This window comes from Tamandua tetradactyla, chromosome 3 (genome assembly GCF_023851605.1).
Source record: "Tamandua tetradactyla isolate mTamTet1 chromosome 3, mTamTet1.pri, whole genome shotgun sequence".
In the NCBI taxonomy this organism is placed as follows: Eukaryota; Metazoa; Chordata; class Mammalia; order Pilosa; family Myrmecophagidae; genus Tamandua; species Tamandua tetradactyla.
In genome coordinates this window covers 152942951-152963196 of record NC_135329.1, presented here as the reverse complement: position 1 = coordinate 152963196, position 20246 = coordinate 152942951, and positions in this window count along the sequence as shown.

The window sequence follows — 20246 nt, the reverse complement described above, 5'->3', positions numbered from 1 at the left end:
AATAGACTCAACACAGCTTAGGAAAAAATCAGTGAATCTGAAGTTATATCAATATAAATTATCTTCACCAAAGCAAAATAAAGGTAGAAAAAATATAAAACAGAGCATCAATCTGTGAGAAAATATCAAGGGGCCTAATGTGCAACTGGAGCTGCAAAAGGAGATGAGAAAGAGAACAGGACACAAGAAGTATTTGAAAAGATAAAATTGAAGAAATTTTCAAAAATAATGAAATATATCCAAGGAATTTAGAAAACTTTAAGCAAGATAAATGCAAAATTAAAAAGAAAAAAAAACAAAAATGAAATAAAACTATATAGACATATCTCACATGCAGTGAACAAAAGGTAAAGAGAAAATCTTGAAGGCAGCAAGAAAAAAAAAGACATATTACAAATAAAGGAACAAAATTAAGAGAGAGATACAGCAGATTTCCTGTCAGCAGATATGTAAAGTAGAGGACAATGGAGTGATATCTTTAAATATCTGAAAGAATTCCTGTCAACCCATATTCATACACTCAGTCAAAACAGTCTTCAAAAATGAAAGCAAAATTAAGACTCTGGAGAGAATGTAGAACCACCAAGACAGTACAGTACAGCTGATACTGGCAGATCCCTACCATCAACAGACAGGAAAGTCTGCTCTTGACCCATATTCAGAAAAATGATTACCTTCAGGGAAAACTGGCCCTTAGAATGGTATAGAAATGCCAAAGAAAAAAAAAACAAAAAACACCTCCTAGAAGTATTTTTGGATACCCCAGGTGTCTAGCAAAGTACCTTGAACATACAGTGGCAAGGAAGATAGGCAAGTCCCTGCATTCATGGAGATTACAGTTAAAGCTATCTAATATGTAAACACATGCAGATAGAAAACATACAAACTCATGTAGAAGTATGATAGTTTGGGGTAGGGATAAGAAGGATGAAATTGAAGAAATGAGAGTATGAGGGAGAGTACCTGGTTGCATGAGTTGGTGCAATCAGAGAAGGTCTTTCAAAAGGCATGTCATTTGAGCTGTCTTGAATGATAAGAAGGAGTCAGTCCTGTGCTCTAGGCTAAAGAAATAGCAAATAGAAGGTCCTGAAATAATGATGTCTATAATGCTTGAGGCACAGAGAATAAGGAGACATATGGCCAGATTCTGTAGGACTTCAAAGATCATGCTACATGTTCAAATATTATTTTAACTGAGATGGGAAGCAGTGTTTTATTATATAACATGATTAATATTTTTTTAAAAATGAAGCCAGAATAAAGCTACACAAAGATCCCTGTAACCAGAACAAGATTGATCTCAAACTTTTGCCCTTCCATATAGGATCTTAAAAAATAGTAAAATTGATTAGCCCCCTTCCTATCTCCTTTACTACTGCCATTACAAATTATTAACTGCTTATTATATTCCAGTACCTTATAAAAACTTTTTTTCAAATATTATTTCTAACCTTCACAACAACTCTGATAGGAAAATGAGTCTTGGAAAGGTTAAATTGCCACATGGTCACACAGTGTATTTATTTCCTTTTGCTGCTATAAAAATTAAAACAAGCATAGAAGCTTAAACAATACAATTTATTATCTTACAGCTCTTGAGATTAAATGTCTAAAATGTGTTTGCAGGACTCTGTTCCTTTTGGAGCTCTATTTCCTTGTCTTTTCCAACTTCTAGAGGCTGTTCACATTCCTTGACCCTCGGCTCCTTTCTCCATCTTCAGTGCTCATCATCATTCTAATCTCTGACCTCTGCTTCCATCTTACATGTCGTCTTCATCATCTTTACTGCTTTCCTGTTATAAAGACCCTTGAGATTACGATGGGCCCACATAGATATCCAAGATAATCTCTTCATCTCAAAATCCTAAATGTAATCACATCTGCAAAGCCCCTTTTGCTACATAAGGTAATGTATTCACCCATTCCAGTGATTTGGACATGGACATCTTTGGGGGGCTATTATTCAGTCTACCACACACACCAGGATTTCAATCCATCGTTTGGGGACAAAGTGATAGAAAGATCATTACAAAATGAAAGTATTACTGGGTATAAGATAAAGAAATGCATTCCTCCTCCCAGAAAGATAGTGAACTGAAAAGGGTGATGAATATAGAATAAAAATAAAGCCTTGCCAGGAACCAGAGCATGCACATATATGGACCCTACTGGCAAGACCAAAGAAATAAAGGAAACAATCAACATTTATTGTGCTGCCTACCTTGTACCAAACCTCATAAATAATAAAAACACATCATCTGATTTAATTTAATTTAATTAATTTAATATGAGATATATATCACAGTCCCAGTTTTACAAGGGAGGAAAACGGAGTTCTGTCAATGAAAGGTAATGAAGTAGTGGGCCAGTATCTATATCCAGCTGAAATTCCAAACTTTATGTTGTTGTTTTAAATTTTAAAACATCACAAAAAGAACTTTAAGAGAAAATTTGTCAAACTGGAATACTAGACTAGGTAAAAGATTGGAGAAATATGTCATATTGTAGAAGGATTTAAGGAATTGGGGATGATTTGCTTGAAACAGAGATGGCTTAGGAAATATTATTCATCTATAAAATGGATGAAATTCTGATACATTTAATGATACGGATGAACCCTGAGGACATTATGTTGCATGAAATGTCAGATACTATTGGGCAAATATTGTGTGATCTCACTGATATAAAATAATTAGAATAAGCAAAGTCAAAGAGTCAGCATCTAGAATGTAGGATATCAGGTATGGAACAGGGAAAAGGAACATGGTATTAAGGTTTAAAATGTACAGAGTTTCTATTTGGAATAATGGAAATATTTTGTTAACAGATGGCGGTGGTGGTAGCACAACACTGTGAAGTAACTACCAGCACTGAAATATTTATCTGAATATGGTTAAAAGGGGGAAATGTTAGGTTGTATATATGGTGCTAAGATAAATATTTTTTTAAATTCATGGAACTGTATAACACAAATAATGAACCATAAGTTAAACTTTGGACTAGTTAACAGTACAATTATAAAAATGTGCTTTTACAAATTGCAACAAATGTACCACACCAATATGAGGTGTCAATAATACGGTGGTATATGAGGATCCTGTATTCTATGCATGATAGTTCTGTAAACCCACAACTTGTCTAATAAAAAAAGGAAGAAAAGGACTGGCGGAGAAGATGGCGGCTTAGTAAGATGCACGGGTCTTAGTTCCTCCTCCAGAAAAGCAACTAAAGAAACAGAAACAATACGAAACAGCTCCCGGAGCCACAACAGAGACCAAAAAGACAGCGTACCCCATTCTGGAACGGCTGAACGGGCAGGGAGAATCTGCTGCGGTGAGATACCCGAGGGGCGCACATTTTCCCGGCCGGGGCGGCTGGCGACTGGGGTCCCCTCCACGCACGTGGCTCCCCGGTCTGACTGGGAACGTTGGATAGCGGGGCCCTCCCGCCACGATTGGTGTCTCGGGCCAGCTGGGCAATTTGGACCGGCACTCCCTCAAGCCGCGGCGGCTGGCGACCCCCCCCCCTCCACGCACGGTTTCCCAGGCCGACTGCGAGATTCGGATTGGCAAGTTAAAGGAGCCACAGCATCTTTTACTGGTGGGACCCGCAGACAGACGAGCGCCACGAGCGCCACCTACTGGGCAGGAAAAGAAAAACAGAGCCCAGAGATTTCACAGAAAAACCTTTCAGCCAGCCGGGTCCCACACCCAGGGAAATCTGATCAAATGCCCAGACACCAGAAGAAAATAATGGATGATGCTCGGAAAATTGAAGATATGGCCCAGTCAAAGGAACAAACCAATAGTTCAAATGAGATACAGGAGCTGAGACAACTAAGGCTGAATATACGAACAGAAATGGAAAAACTCTTCAAAAACCAAATCAATAAATTGAGGGAGGACATGAAGAAGACATGGGCTGAACAAAAAGAAGAAATAGAATATCTGAAAAAACAAATCACAGAACTTATGGGAGTGAAGGACAAGAAGAAAAAATGGAAAAAACAATGGATACCTACAATGGTAGATCTAAAGAGACAGAAGCTACAATTAGTGAACTGGAGGATGGAACATCTGAATTCCAAAGAGAAACAGAAACTATAGGGAAAAGAATGGAAAAACTTGAGCAGGGGATCAGGGAACTGAATGACAATATGAAGCGCACAAATATACGTGTTGTGGGTGTCCCAGAAGGAGAAGAGAAGGGAAAAGGAGGAGAAAAACTAATGGAAGAAATTATCACTGAAAATTTCCCAACTTTTATGAAAGACCTAAATTTACAGATCCAGGAAGTGCAGCGTACCCCAAAGAGAATAGACCCAAATAGGCGGTCTCCAAGACACTTACTAGTTAGAATGTCAGCGGTCAAAGAGAAAGAGAGGATCTTGAAAGCAGCAAGAGAAAAACAATCTGTCACATACAAGGGAAACCCAATAAGACTATGTGTAGATTTCTCAGCAGAAACCATGGAAGCTAGAAGACAGTGGGATGATATATTTAAAATACTAAAAGAGAAAAACTGCCAACCAAGACTCCTATATCCAGCAAAATTGTCCTTCAAAAATGAAGGAGAAATTAAAACATTTATAGACAAAAAGTCACTGAGAGAATTTGTGACCAAGAGACCAGCTCTGCAAGAAATACTAAAGGGAGCACTAGAGTCAGATATGAAAAGACAGAAGAGAGAGGTATGGAGTAAAGTGTAGAAAGAAGGAAAATCAGATATGATATATCTAATACAAAAGCCAAAATTGTAGAGGAAAATATTATCCAAACAGTAATAACACTAAAAGTTAATGGACTGAATTTCCCAATCAAAAGACATAGAATGGCAGAATGGATTATGACCCAGCAATACCACTGCTAGGTATCTACTCAAAGGACTTAAGGGCAAAGACACAGACGGACATTTGTACACCAGTGTTTATAGCAGCATTATCTACAATTGCAAAGAGATGGAAACAGCCAAAATGTCCATCAACAGACGAGTGGCTAAACAAACTGTGGCGTATACCTACGATGGAATATTATGCAGCTTTAAGACAGACTAAACTTATGAAGCATGTAATAACATGGATGGACCTAGAGAACATTAAGCTGAGTGAGTCTAGCCAAAAATTAAAGGACAAATACTGTATGGTCCCACTGATGTGAACCGACATTCGAGAATCAGCTTGGAATATATCATTGGTAACAGAGACCAGCAGGAGTTAGAAACAGGGTAAGATAATGGGTAATTGGAGCTGAAGGGATACAGACTGTGCAACAGCACTAGATACAAAAACTCAAAAATGGACAGCACAATAATACCTAAGTGTAATGTAATTATGTTGGAACACTGAATGAAGCTGCACCTGAAATATGGTTTTTTGTTTGTTTGTTTGTTTGTATCTTTTGTTTTTGTTTTTTTCTTTTTCCTTTTTATATATATATATATATTTTTATTAGTATTATTATTTTAATCCTCTTCTCTATATTAACATTCTATATCTTTTTCTGCTGTTTTGCTAGTTCTTTTCCTAAATCGATGCAAATGTACTAAGAAATGATGATCATACATCTATGTGATGATACTAAGAATTACTGAGTGCATGTGTAGAATGGAATGATTTCTAAATGCTGTGTTAATTTCTTTTCTTTTTTTTGATTAATAAAAAAAATTTAAAAAAAAAAGGAAGAAAAGGTTTTATATAACTGTTCAATTCTGGGTATGTATGTACATATGGGTAATGCTTGTTAATACCTAGTGAAATTTTCTTTTGCGTTATCTTAGTTTGTTGGGGCTGCCTTAATTACATAGCACAAACTGGGTGGTTTAAAGAAGAGCAATTTCTTGTCCTAAGGTTCTAAAGGCTAGAATTCTGAATCAAGGTGTTGGCAGGGCTATGCTTCCTCTGAATCAAGGTGTTGGCAGCTTTGCCTGTGGCATAACTTAATCTCTGCTTCTGTCACCTCTCTCTGTCTGATTCCAAATTTACTCTCCTTTTAAGGACACCACTTACATTGAATTAAGGCCCATTCGAACTCAGTTTGGCCTCATCGTAATTAATAACACCTTCAAAGACCTGATTTTTAAATAGGGTCACTTTCATGGATCTGGGTGTTAAGACTTTATCTTTTAGGGGGACATGATCCAATCCAGAATAGGAGTAAAATTTGTCAAATTCTAAATTAATAGACCAGATGATCTGTAATGGACCTTCTGCCTCTGAGCTATTATGATTCTAGGATTCAGTGGCGTTCTCCAAATATGTTAAAATGGCATGCTCTACAATGATATGAACTCTCAGGATATAACTTTATTTCACTATCGATTTAAGAAACACTGCAATTCTTCAAAATTCTATGCACATGTTTATATTTTCTAGGAAATATATTCCTAAATCACAATTTGACAAGTTACCTTCAAGGTCGAAGCAGCTGCCTTTTGTTTTAACAACTGGTCTCAATAATAATTACCTTCTAATTCAGGGACACTAATAAAGACATAATGGCACATCCACTGGCAAATGACCATGTACACAAAATTCTGAGCAGGAATGCTGAATATGTCTTCAAAAATCTAAGAATAAAATAAGTCTCATGAAAATTTTTTGAAAACTGTTAATGTATGCAAAAATAAATAAAATATTTATAAACCACAATGATAGAAATCATACACTGAACCTAAGTCAGGTCCTCTTCATGCACTGAACAAAAGCATAATTTGTAGTCCATAGCATAGGCCTTGGTCCACAGTAGGTATGCTCCAATTGGCTTAACAACCCTACAAGGGTGATATATGATGATATGATATGATTGATATGATATGATATGATATGATATACTCTATATTTTATTTATAGCTCAGAAAACTAAGTTGCAGAGTGCTATTCTCCCTACTTTGCCCACTATGCTCTAGCCACCTCGACCTTCTTTCACTCCTGAAGTATACCAAGCTTACATCTTCCTCAAGATCATTTTGCCTGCTATATCTTCTACTTGGAAGACTCCTTCCCAGATCTTTGCCAGATATCACTTCCTTCCATTCAGATTTCAGTTAAAAGTTGCCTCCTCAGAGAACCTTTCTCTGATTGCTTTTACTTAAAAGTGCCATTACTCCAATTTAGCTATTCCTTACACTTAATACTATTTGAGACAATTTTACTAATTTCTTTATTTTTACAAATGTTATGGACTATTATGTACACTTTGTGACAGCTAAAACATTGTCTATAATGGTGCACTACTATACTCTTTGTTCCTAGAGCAATGCTTGGCCCATACTTGATCTCAATAAATGCTTTTTTAATTAATGAATGAAGAACATATGTTATTTTCATTAAAAGAAACAACAAGCGAAAAGAAACTCTTTCTATGGAGACCTTATTTTAATTTCACTAGACTTCAGTTCCACTAAAAAGGCAACTTCTATTTTTTAAGATTTTTTATATGGCTTTCCTTAAATTAAATATGTGTTTCTTACATAATAACCAGGATAGTTTACCCAATTAAGTTTACTTAACTGAGGTTAGGGTTGTATCTACAAGGTCATTGGCAAAATGGCTTTAAATATTTTTGCAACAGTAATTTACAAGTGAAACAAGTAGCATGAGATTTTATCCTTCAAGCCAGTTTCCACCATGTAGATGGAATGAACTAATCAATTTGACCCAAAGTTATGTTTGAAATACATCTTTTCTGTCCCCCATATGTAGAAAAGCCTGAAATTATTGTTGCAGAATGGAGGACTGGGCTTCTTCCTTTATCTCCAGTGACAACAGATCTGATCTTTGCTCTCAAGAAGTAGGAAACTCAATCACTGGTTCACAACCAGAAAGCCTTTAATCCTGGTTTACAACTGCCTCCTCGTGTGGATATGGAAACTAGATGTCAGAATAGTTAAGCAAAATGCTCAGGACCACAGAGTGGTAGGAAATAGAGACAGAAAGTTCAAATTCAATTGTCCTAATTCTTTAGTTCAATTCCTTCTCTACTAGTTCACACCACCCTCTCTTACATTTTTGGTATTCTTCATGTCATGTCAAGCTTCTTGAGCTCCTTTCTTATAACCCTCTTTTTTTTTTTTTTTTTTTTTTGCTTTCTTTCTTTGTTAGAAAATGTTCTCAAGACCAACTGAACTATTAATATTTTATTCCAAATTAACCTTCACTCATTAAATTTACCTTATGATTCATACCAGACTATGTTCAATTCTAGTGCTTGAGCATTGCCTAAAATCACTTATGATCTCAAACTATTCCCTTGCCGAACCATAGAATTATCAATCATATCTCTTTGGCTTAAAACTCAAACCAATTTATATTGCATTTATTTGTGTGAGTTTGTTTTTCAATGTCAGTTTAGAACCTTATAATTCAAGCCTTCCCTAGAAAAAAAAAACTTAACTGGCCTAAAAATAACCTTGAAATACATGTTTAAATGCTGATAAAGGCACTTAGAACAATAGATGCAGTTGAAATAAATGCCTTTGTGAACTTTACTATATCCTGGTAATGGACATAACTGCATCTTAACAGCGTCTTTCACCATTTCATAATCATCATGCTACTAGTGTCACAGGAAACTGGTGTATTCTCATATTACTTTGTGATTATTATATTATTATTCTGATAGTAGACTAAAGGTTGAATTGACAGAACAAGACCACAGCTAAATGGCTCCCATAGAGAAATTTTCAATAATTGTGTGAACTAAAATTAGTTATTTTTATAAAACTAAAGAGACTTTAAGGTATAAAGTTGGTTTATTGCCTTTTTCTTGTACCAAATCATTTGGTTAAAAGGGATTTATTGAGGGTGTTATCATGCCTGAAGATGTCATAATAAAGATTGATTTAGACTGACATAGCCAGACTGAAGATGTATAAAAACTATCATAAGTCTGGCATCAATATATCACAATCTCTGAACCACTAAAAATAACTTCTGTGTGAACTAATGTATAACATTTTTATTGACATAACCCCATTACTGAAACATGAATTTTGAGTTATGATATATTTCATACTTTAGAAGAACTAACTCAGTAATAAGATCAGCTAATAATCAGGAAAATTCAACTAATACATATAAATTTGCTATTCCTCTCCTATCATATTCACCTATCAGTATTTTTGCTTTGTTAAAGAAATATCATGCTCTGAAGCCAGGCCAACTAGCATTCAAATTCTAGCTCCACCATTTATTAGCTTATTTCCTAGGACAACTCACTTAATACATGTCAGTTTCAGTTATTTCACTACTTACAGGGGGGTAATATTTTCTACTTCTTAATATTATTGTAAAGATAAAACATCTTTAATATTAGCAGTACCTAAAAAATGACCAGTAAGAGCTCGCTCATAGTATTAATACTCTGGTTAAATTAGAATTACCACAATGTCATACACAAATCATCATTTGGAAATTTGAACTACAATTTGAATCAAGTGTGTGTTACAAAAATAAGCTTTCTTTGGAGATTAGTTAATTCAAAACATGTAGTAATTTCATGTCATCTTTATGTCTAGGGTAAATTATGACTGTATTGTAGGTATGCAGAAATTTCCTTTGAATAGATATTTAAACTTTAATAATTCTGAATAGCATATCTTAACACTAGCTAATAACTTCAAAAATAAGATTTCTCATTTCTTGTTTCAAATCCAAGCATTTTGATAATAATGACTGAGTATAAGAATATTCATAGCAAATTTATTCACAATAGTCCCAAACTGGAAAAAACTCAAACAACCATCAACAGGAGAATGGATAAACAAATGTGATATATTCACATGCACTAGAATAATGCATAACCATAAAAACAAATGAACTACTGATACACACAGCAACATAGTGAATGTCACATGAAAGACACCATATACAAGAGAGTACAGATTCTATAATTTCATTCATATGAAATTTTTTAAATATTTAAACTAATCTATGGTGAAATAAGTTAGAATAGCAGAGCAGGGGTGGTAGGTGCTAAGTAAGAGGGGGCATGAAGGAATCTTACAGGATGATGGACATGTTCTATATGTTAATCTCATTCAATGAGTGGCACATTCAAGATCTGTGCCTTCAGAGTATGTTAATTATACCCAATAAATAAAGAAATATAAAAGTATGATATCGAGACTTGACAACAGGACTGCCTCTGCAAAGTCTTATTAGCTCTTAAGTTTGCCATGACTAGGACTTCTACTTCTGACCAAGATGGAGTAACAAGAATTAGATTTATAATCCCACTTGAAAAACCAAAACAAAATAGATGTATGTGTTAGTACAGGGCAGTGATCCTTGAGAGATGAAAAAACAAAAAAGGTGAGCCCTAAAATTGTCCAGATTACTTCTAGGCTGCAACACAGGAAAGAACAAATGAGGTAGAGCTCAGTATTTCCCCTGAGTTGCAGAGATGAACGTAGGTATCTGGGGAGCTCAAGGCAGGTAGAGTTCACAGGACACAGTACCAACGGGGAGCGTGCACCACACAAAGGGAACTTCAAAAATCTGCAGAGGGCCTTCTTTGGTTTTTCCACTGAGTAGTGATTAGTCGTTGCATGTGAGGAAACTACCCAAGGCTGGGGTAAAATTTGCCTTACAGTATTCGAGAAAACAATAGTCACATTAAATTAAATAGTTGAAAGATGCCAATAAAAGGCAGAAATTCTTAGATCAGATAAAGAAAGCAAGATGTAAGTATAAGCTATCTACAAGAAATCCACCTTAAATGTAAAGACTCAGATAGGTTGAAAGCATGAAAAGAGATATACCATGAAAACATTAATCAAAAGAAAGGAGAAGTGGTTATATTAATATAAAACATAGTAGATTTCTGAGCAAAAAATATTACCAGTCATAGAGAAGGTCATTTCATAATGATAAGAAGATATATTCACCAGTAGGACATAACAATCCTAATTTTTCATTCATCTGGTAACAGAGCTTCAAAAGACATGAGGAAAAAAGTGTCTTCTCAGAATTTATGGTGTCCAGAAGAAATTAGAATGACCTATGTGAAGTGCTAAAGGAACTGAGAATTCTTATCCATCAAAGCTACCCTTTTAAAAAGAAAGCATAAAAAGATTTTTTTTCAGCTTATCAAAACATGAGGAAATTTGTTGCCAACAGACATGAACTACAAGAAATGCTCAAGTAAGTTCTATATTCTGAAGGAAAAAGACATTTGATGCTACCTTGAAACTACAAGAAAGAATGGACAACAACAAAAATGAAAAATATATGACTAAATATAAAGTATCATATGTTTTTCCTTTTCTTAATTTTTAAGAAACATAAATTTAAAACAAAAAATTAAACATTGAATTAATGAACTTATAATAAGCATATAGGAAAACTATAGCATAAGAGGGGATTTAATTAAAATATACTATCTGAAAGTTCCTATATTTTGCTTGAAGTAAAGTAACTATAAATATTATAATAAATTTAAGGGGCATATTGTAGTACTTATAGCAAACATTAAAAAAGAAAGCAAAAGATTAAGTTAGAAATCTAATTAAGGAATAACAAGAAAATATTTCATTAGTATAAAAAGCAGGCAACAAAAAAATTAAAATTAAAAAAAGAAGGTAGAAAAGGAGGAAGAGAGGAGCAAAAGAGAGATGAGATGAATAAAAACCAAAAAAGAAAAATAACATACTTAAATAAATGATATAAAAATTGCTTTAAATGCAAATGGAATAAAAACCTAGGAATAGAAGGGAACTCCTCAACCTGATAAAAGACCTCCATGAACCCAAGTTTAATCATGACAAACTGGATGTTTTCCCGTAGGATAAGGAATAGATCATGGTTGTCCACTATTACCATTTTTATTCAACATTGTTCAAGAGGTTCTAGCCAAGGTAATTAGACGGAAGGAAGGAAGGAAGGAAGGAAGGAAGGAAGGGAGGGAGGGAGGGAGGGAGGGAGGGAGGGAGGAAGGGAGGAAGGGAGGAAGGGAGGAAGGGAGGAAGGGAGGAAGGAAGGAAGGAAGGAAGGAAGGAAGGAAGGAAGGAAGGAAGGAAGGAAGGAAGGAAGGAAGGAAGGAAGGAAGGAAGGAAGGAAGGAAGGAAGGAAGGAAGGAAGAAAAGTCATCCAGACTAGAAAGGAAGAAGTAAAACTATATTTGTAAATGATATAATCTTGTATATAGACAATCCTAAGGAATACACTAAAAAAACTAATAAACACATAAACTAATAAACCAGTAAACAAGATCAGCAAGTTTGTAGGATACAAGATCAATATAAAGAAATCAATTGTATTTCTTTACACTGCAATGAACAATCCAAAAATGAAATTAAGAAAACAATTCCATTCATAATAGCATAAAAAATAATAAAATACTTAGGAATAAATCTACCAAAAGAAGTGTAAAATTTATGCTCTGAAAACTACAAAACATTGCTGAAATAAATTAAACAAGAACTAAATAATTGGAAAAACAACCCATGTGTATGAAGGGAATAAAACATTGTTAAGATGACAATACTACCCAAACTGATCTACAGATTCAGTGCAATCCCCAACAGAATGTTAGCTGACTTCTTTGTAGAAATTGACAAACTGATTCAAAAATTCATAATTCATAATATTACAATTGCAAGAGACACAGAATAGCCAAAACAGTCTTGAAAAAGGAGAATAAAATGGGAGGACTGACGTTTTCCAATTTCAAACTTATCACAAATCAATAATAAACAACACAGTGTGTTATTAGCACAACAATAGATATAAAGATCAATGGAATAGAATTGCGAATCCAGAAATAAACCCATATATCTGTGTTCAACTCATGTTGGTTGGTACCAAAACTATCCAATGGGACAAGAACAGTTTTTTCAACAAATGGTTCTGGGACAATCAGATATCCACATGCAAAAGAACAAAGTTGGGTCCTTAACACATACAAAAATTAACTAAAAATGAATCATAGTCCTAATTGTAAGAGCTAAAACTAAAAACCTCTTAGGAAGAAAACAACATAGGGGGAAATCTCGATATGACACCAAAAAGCACATCCTTTTTTAAAATTTTGGTCTGCTCTCACCACTTTAACACTGTATTAGCAAGTGCAATAAACAACTTAAAAAATGAAAGACATACAGGTCAGAAAAGAAGTACAGTTTTTGCTATTCACAGTCAATATAATCTTCTATACAATAAGTCATGAGGATTCTACAAAAAGATTACCAGAACTAATAAATGAGTTTAGCAAAGTCATCATATACTGAAGACCAATATTACAAAATTCAATTGTATTTCTAGTGATAAATAACTTGAAATTGAAAAAAAATACTATATACAATAACATCAAAGATAAGAATTACTTAGGGATCATTTTTTTAAAATGTATGTAAGACCTGTACAATAAACTATATACCATTGCTGAGAAAAATTTAAACATCCTAGATAAATGGAAAGACATATTACGTTCTTTCCACAGAATGAAAAGCTCAAAATTGTTAAGATATTATTTCTTCTAAAATTGATTTATAGATTCAACAAATTTCAAACAATTTCAGGCAGCTTTTTTGTAGAAAAAAATAAGTAGATACTAAAATATAGACAGATATAAAAAGGACCTAGAAGGGCCAAAATATATTTGCAAAAAGAAGAACAAAATTGGAAGATTCATACTATTTTAAAGTTTACTCTAAAGCTACAGTGATCAATATAGTGAGATTTTGACATAAGGATAAGTATATAGATTGATGTAATACAACAAGGGTACAGAAATAGAACAGCAATACAAGCACAGGCCATTGATTTTTTGCAAAAGTGTGCATCTACTTCATTCAGAGAAAGGATAGTCTTCCCAACTAATGGTGCTGAAACAGTTATCTTTATGCAATCAATCAGTAAATAAGCAGGCCTCAATCTTTACCTCAAATCTGTACAAAACTAAACTTGAAACAGATTGTCAAAATGTAAGATTTTAAACTAAAACTTTCAGAAGTAGTTCAATAAGTCAGCTGGGATCCAGATTTTTATCATCTTTCTCCTCTCATCCCCCTGTGCTGACTGGGCCTCCTTTTATGGTCACGGATGGCCTGTAACAGATCCAAGCATCATAGGCTAATCTCCAAAACCTAGAAGGGATGAGCAGGTCCTCCTTGCACATTTGTCCTTTTATCAGGAAAGAAAACCTTGCCCAGAAACATTTCAGCAGACTTTTCCCTTCATCTCATTGTTCAGAGCTGGGTCATATGCCTACCTCCAGTTGCAAGGGAGTTGGAGAAGGGACTATTTGGCCTTTTCCATTAATGTCAGGAGAGACAGACTCTGCCAGAAAGGAGGAAAGAAGCAGAGGGAAGCTGCTGAGGGGAAACAAAGAATGTGTCACACCTTCCCACAATAAAGTCAGCACCAAATCTTCCTTAAGCCTTTCCTTCACATCTTAAAGACCCCATCTGCAAGTATTTTGATGTCTTTATTCAGGACTATCAAAGGGAAAGGAAAGAAAAGACTGCTCCCTTCTCAGGACAAAAATAGAATATTAATCTAACTCTACTCAATCTTTTCCTAGTTCTATTAGTGGTCTCTCTCCTACCTCTGCTCAGTTTGTTTGGTATTTTAGCAGTGTTGTTTGACCTTTTGATTACATCTTCTAATATACTCAATGCTCTTTCATGTAGTGGTTAACATTGCCATATCTAAGTCAGACGGCCAAGTTCAAATCCTGACTTTAGCATTAAGAACTTGTATGACTTTGGGTAAGTTGCTTAAACTCTCTTTGTTCCAGGCTTCTCACATATAAAATACGTATAATAATATTAACATCTACATCATAATCTTGTGGAGATTGAATGATTTAATATGTTTAAAGTGCTTTGAATAGTTTCAAGAATACAATAAGTATTCAATAAACATTAACTATCAGTATTATTACTATTATTATTCCAGATTTAGGGGAAATATATCTGTGAGGGTTTTGCGAGAGCTAAGAAAAGGCTGTGGTTAGTACAAATCATTTTTGGATATATTTAGGACATAAGTAGCTAGTTGGATAACAAAAAGCATATATTCCTTTGTTTCTTTTTAATTTCCAAAGAAACTTCACATACATTTTTTATTAAATATCATTATAAAAATAATACTCTGCCTTTTTGGCTCCTCTAAGGAGTTCCTAAAATACCAGGGAGCAATGTCCAGGGAGTATATTTTATGACTTCTTTATGGTGTTCTCCGAAAATTAACAAGGTGACTAAATTATAATGTTTATTAGTCTATTTAGGCTTTGGCACTCCTTTTAGACTTTTATTTAACTTTCAAGAGGCATAATGATTGGAAGAAAGGTTTTACATAAACAGATAATGTGAGAAGCAAAGGAAACGTAAATGTATCCTAATAGAAGGCAGATGTTCTGAGCCATGTGAAAATATTGCCTCTGACATGATCATAAAAGGTTAGAAAAAAGAAATTTTTGGATTACAAAATTTTAGTTAGAGTTATATTATACCTATGGGGTTGTTTTGACTAAGTCCTCGCTTTCCAGGTATAGAAATTGAGACAAATGGTGATTCAGTAACTTATTCAAAGTAGCATCAATCTCAAAGAAGAGCTTGTCTCTTGCCTCCCAGTCTAATTTTCTTCCCACTATGCCAGTTTTCCTCACTCTTTGATTTTCCTTTCTTGAATGATAGTCCCTAAAATTGAAGTTACATTTACATTTCCATGGCTCGAAACACTCATTCAGAAATGTTTCTATTAGCTATTAAAATATTTTATTGAGACAATCCAAATATTACTATGTTCAAATTCTTTTTCATTTACCTAATGTCTTCCTCCTACTGACAGTAAGAACTCCAATTTATTTGCAAGATTTATGATAGGATGTCTCCAAAATTTATTTGTATTAGCTAAGACATCAATAAGTAACCAAAGAAGTATGTGAGATTATGTCAACAATAATATTCTAAAGGAAACTAAAAATTACATTTCTCAAAGAGCATGAGTTCAAATGCTCTGATTTCAACCAAGAGAGTAGCCAGAATGGTTTGTTTGTACCTCTTAATCTATTTAATTTAATGACTGAATTTTATATATGGACAACACTGAAATGATGCATTCAGTATGAAAATTCTTTGTTAATGACTTTTTTAATAATTGTTTGCTACTGCATCTCTAAAAGGGTCAAACTATTAGAAACTGAAATCTTCTCAAGAATGTCTAGAACATGCCTGCTAAGAAAAAAAAATCTGTTAAATCTTTTAAGCAACAGGGAAAAAGTGAACAAACCAATATTCAATGTTTTCACCTAAAAACTATTTCCTCACACAGAAAACACACACATAATGACTCTGCTTTATGCTTTATGACAAGTGGGTGTGTTTGCCATAAAAGGAGCTGCTAGTGGGCTGATCTTCTGCACAATATGCATTACATATTCAAAAATCCTTGATCCATGTGTCCCCTTTAAGGTGTATAAAAACCAAATTTACAGTACAAACCTTTTATGGTTTTCATCCACTCCCCTGTGAGTGGCCAGCTATTTCCATTTCATATGCCAGAATGAACCAAGATTTTATGTAATCTCTTAAGCATGAAATTACATAAAAGAAACTGGCAGGTGTTAAACATTCTCCTGGTAAGGTTATAGAATATGCTTCATTATCATCTAAAAGAGGACAGGTTATCATTTTTAATTTAAAGCAAGGAATAGTAAATTATTTCAGTTGGAATTTTGATACTGTAATAATATCAGCATTACAAAATAATTTTTACAAAACACTTAACAGGAGATTTATAGGTCAAGATGGCAAACTTAGATTTATTTCCTTGTCTCCTGGGGCCTCATTGAAATAATGGTAAAGGAATAAAAATAGTATGAACAGATAAGAGCAAAAAGATTGAAAGATGGTGTCAGGACTATAGACGTGAATAAGGTGAATTTCTAAAGCGAATGTGTGCATGCCGACTGCTGAGGGAGAGCAAAGTGATAATCTGGAAAATGTGCCAAGGATGCTGTAGTGGAAAAAGCAGAGATTCGGAAAGTATAAGCCTGAGAGAGTGCAGAAGTGAGAAGGAGGAGAGAAAATAGGGGTCTTATTTATGGGCCTGAAAACTGAATAATATTGAGCCCACAACCACTTGCCCAATTTGGAGGGCATAATAAATGGCAGCCAATTAATAAAATTGAATTATATCCTTGATATGTTTATGTTTCCTTCCTTTACAATTAATTCTTTCTAGGATAAGATAACTATCTTCAGTTAAAAATTCAAGTTTCTTTTCCTCTCAAAGAAGTTTTAAAATTTTGCAAATATATCTTCCAGGGGATGTGGGGATTTTTGATTGATTAATATCTTGAAATATCATCCCAAAATATTGATGATTTTCCACAATGTGACTTTCCAATTAGAAGGAAAGGGGGGATTGATCTTCTGTCAGGGATAGTAGGAAAGATGTTGTGCTGGTTTGAAGGGAAGTATGCCCCCTAAGAAAAGCCATGTTTTAATATGGATCCCATTTCTTAAAGGTAGAATAGTCTCTATTCAATGCTGTGTATTTGGGACTGTGATAGGATCATCTCCCTGGTTGATGAGATTTGGTTAAGAACGGTTGTTAAACTGGATTAGGGGATGACATGTCTCCACCCATCTGAGTGGGTCTTGATTAGTTTCTGAAGTCCTATAAAAGAGGAAACATTTTGGAGAATGAGAGACTCAGAGAGGGCAGAGAATGCTGCAACACTACAAAGCAGAGAGTCCACCAACCAGCGACCTTTGGAGATGAAGAAGGGAAATGCCTCCCGGGGAGCTTCATGAAACCAGAAGCCAGGAGAGTAAGCTAGCAGATGACGCTGTGTCTGCCATGTGCCCTTCCAGCTGAGAGAGAAGCCCTGACTGCGTTCGCCATGTGCCTTTCCAGATGAGAGAGAAACCCTGAACTTCATCGGCCTTCTTGAACCAAGGTATCTTTCCCCAGATGCCTTTGATTGGACATTTCTATAGACTTGTTTTAATTGGGACATTTTCTCGGCCTTAGATCTTTAAACTAGCAACTCATTAAATTTCCCTTTTTAAAAGCCATTCCGTTTCTGGTATATTGCATTACGGCAGCTAGCAAACTAGAACAGATGTCATCCTCTCAGGGTAGAGAAGAGAAGCTTTTGCCTCCAGTCCTAAATAGTAGAGGCAGGGTTATTTGTGCTATAGATGCCCCCTTTGTGTCTGGGCATTATTTATGACTGTCTATCTTCAAAATCTGGATCTCTGCATGTTCTGAAGATTTAGGGAGCTATCTAATATGCTTTAATAGATTTCTTTCTGCTTAATCTTACCAGAATGGCATCATTTTTTGCCACTATGAACAATCATTGATACAGTAATTGGAACAAAAAAAAAAAATCTCCCAGGGAAATGATTTTGGTGTGAAGAAAGTAAAAATTCAGCTAGTAATTGAGGATGTGATATCATCTGAATTATTAGCTGTGTTAAGTTGGAATGAAATATCTATTGAAAGCAAACTTTGGAAGATTGGTGCATAAAACATTATGAAGGGCATAAGGAACTGTGAAGGAGGTTGAAATTTTTAACTTTGGGGAGGACTTCTAGAAAGAAAATGACAAGATCAAAATTATAAATTTTCAGTTTATGGTAAAATCAGCAAATTGGGAGTTTCTATGACTATCCCCCAAAGAATCTCTTTTGAAATCACAAAACTGACAAAGTAAAAATAAAATATATTTATCTGTGGGTTGCTGAACGACAGCATAGTTTGAATTCACAGCTTTATGTTAAAGTTAGTACGTTGATTAGGAAGGAGCAGTTCTCGCAGAACTGGAATAGGGATTTGGGGAAGATTCATGAATAACTGAGCATAACATAAAACTGATACATTGTTTCTACCCATTTAAAGCTTCTGTAACAATCTCATTTGCAGCATTTATCTATCATCATGTCTCATGCTTCATCCTTACCAACCCTCTGAACCTAGACCTTTATCTAGAGTGAGTTCTCAGTTATCTCAATGGTACATTTCAAAGCAAATTAGTAAGACTATAAACACAAAATGATAGAGATTACTAGCTCTCCTATAAAATGCATAATCCTTTTCTATAATATGAATTGTATAGTATAGAATGTCACATCAGCCAAGGACTATAGTTCCCAGCCTCCCCAATACCTTACATAAAATGTGAATCATGGAACTAGAGTTCATAATAGAATGTGAAAGGAAGTGATATGTGTTCAATTCTATCTCTAAAAATGACCAAAGGATATGTTCATAGATGCATTGAACTCTCTGTAAGATGAATTTGGCAGTAAGCAGAATTCCCACTTTGGCTTCCTGGTTTGTGCAAGAAGGGCTAAGAGAAAGGAGAAGACATTGCCATATGACAGGAGGTGAGATGCAAGCCAAGGAACCCCAAGGACTATGTGCTGGTTTGAAAGTATCATGTACCCCAGAAAAGCCATATTTTAATCCTGATTCAATCGTATTAGGGCAACAATTTCTTTTAATCATGATTCAATAATGTAGGTTGGAATCTTTTGATTAGATAATCTTCTTGGAGATGTGACACTCCCAATTGTGAGTATTAACTTTTGATTAGATGGACATGGGACGCCACCCATTCCTGGTGGGTCTTGATTAACTCATTGAAAAGAGGAAACATTTTGGAGAAACCTGAAAAATGACAGATGCCTCAGAGCCAACAGAGAGAACAGATTTAGACGCTTGGAGAACAGTTGCTTCAGAGAACAGAGACACAGATGAATGAAGATGCTTGGAGCCCAGCAGATATTACCATGAGAGGTTAAGCAAGCCAGAACCTGGAGAGAGCCAAGGGAAGCCAAGAGATGAAATCCAGCCCCAGAGAAGGAAAGTGGGGAACCCCACAGGAACAGAGGCTGAAAGCAAAAGAGCCCAGGAGTCAGGGACCAGTATATGCCAGCCACATGACTTCAGCTGACAGAGGTATTACTGACTCATCGGCCTTTCTTAAGTGAAGGTAGCTTCTTATTGGTGCCTTAATTTAGACACTTTCACTTCCTTAAAACTGTAAATTTGTAACTTATTAAATTCCTGCTTTTAAAAGCTGCTTCATTTCTGGTATATCACATTCTGACAGCTTGCAAACTAGAACAGATTGTAACAAGCCAGTTCCAGAATCCCAACCTTTGGGGTAGAAACACAGTTTTACCAATGCCTTGATTTGGACTTCTGGCCTGTGAAACTACAAGCTAATAAATGCTTGTCATTTAGGTCAAGTGAGTTTGTGGTATTTGTGATAGCAGTCAAGCAAACT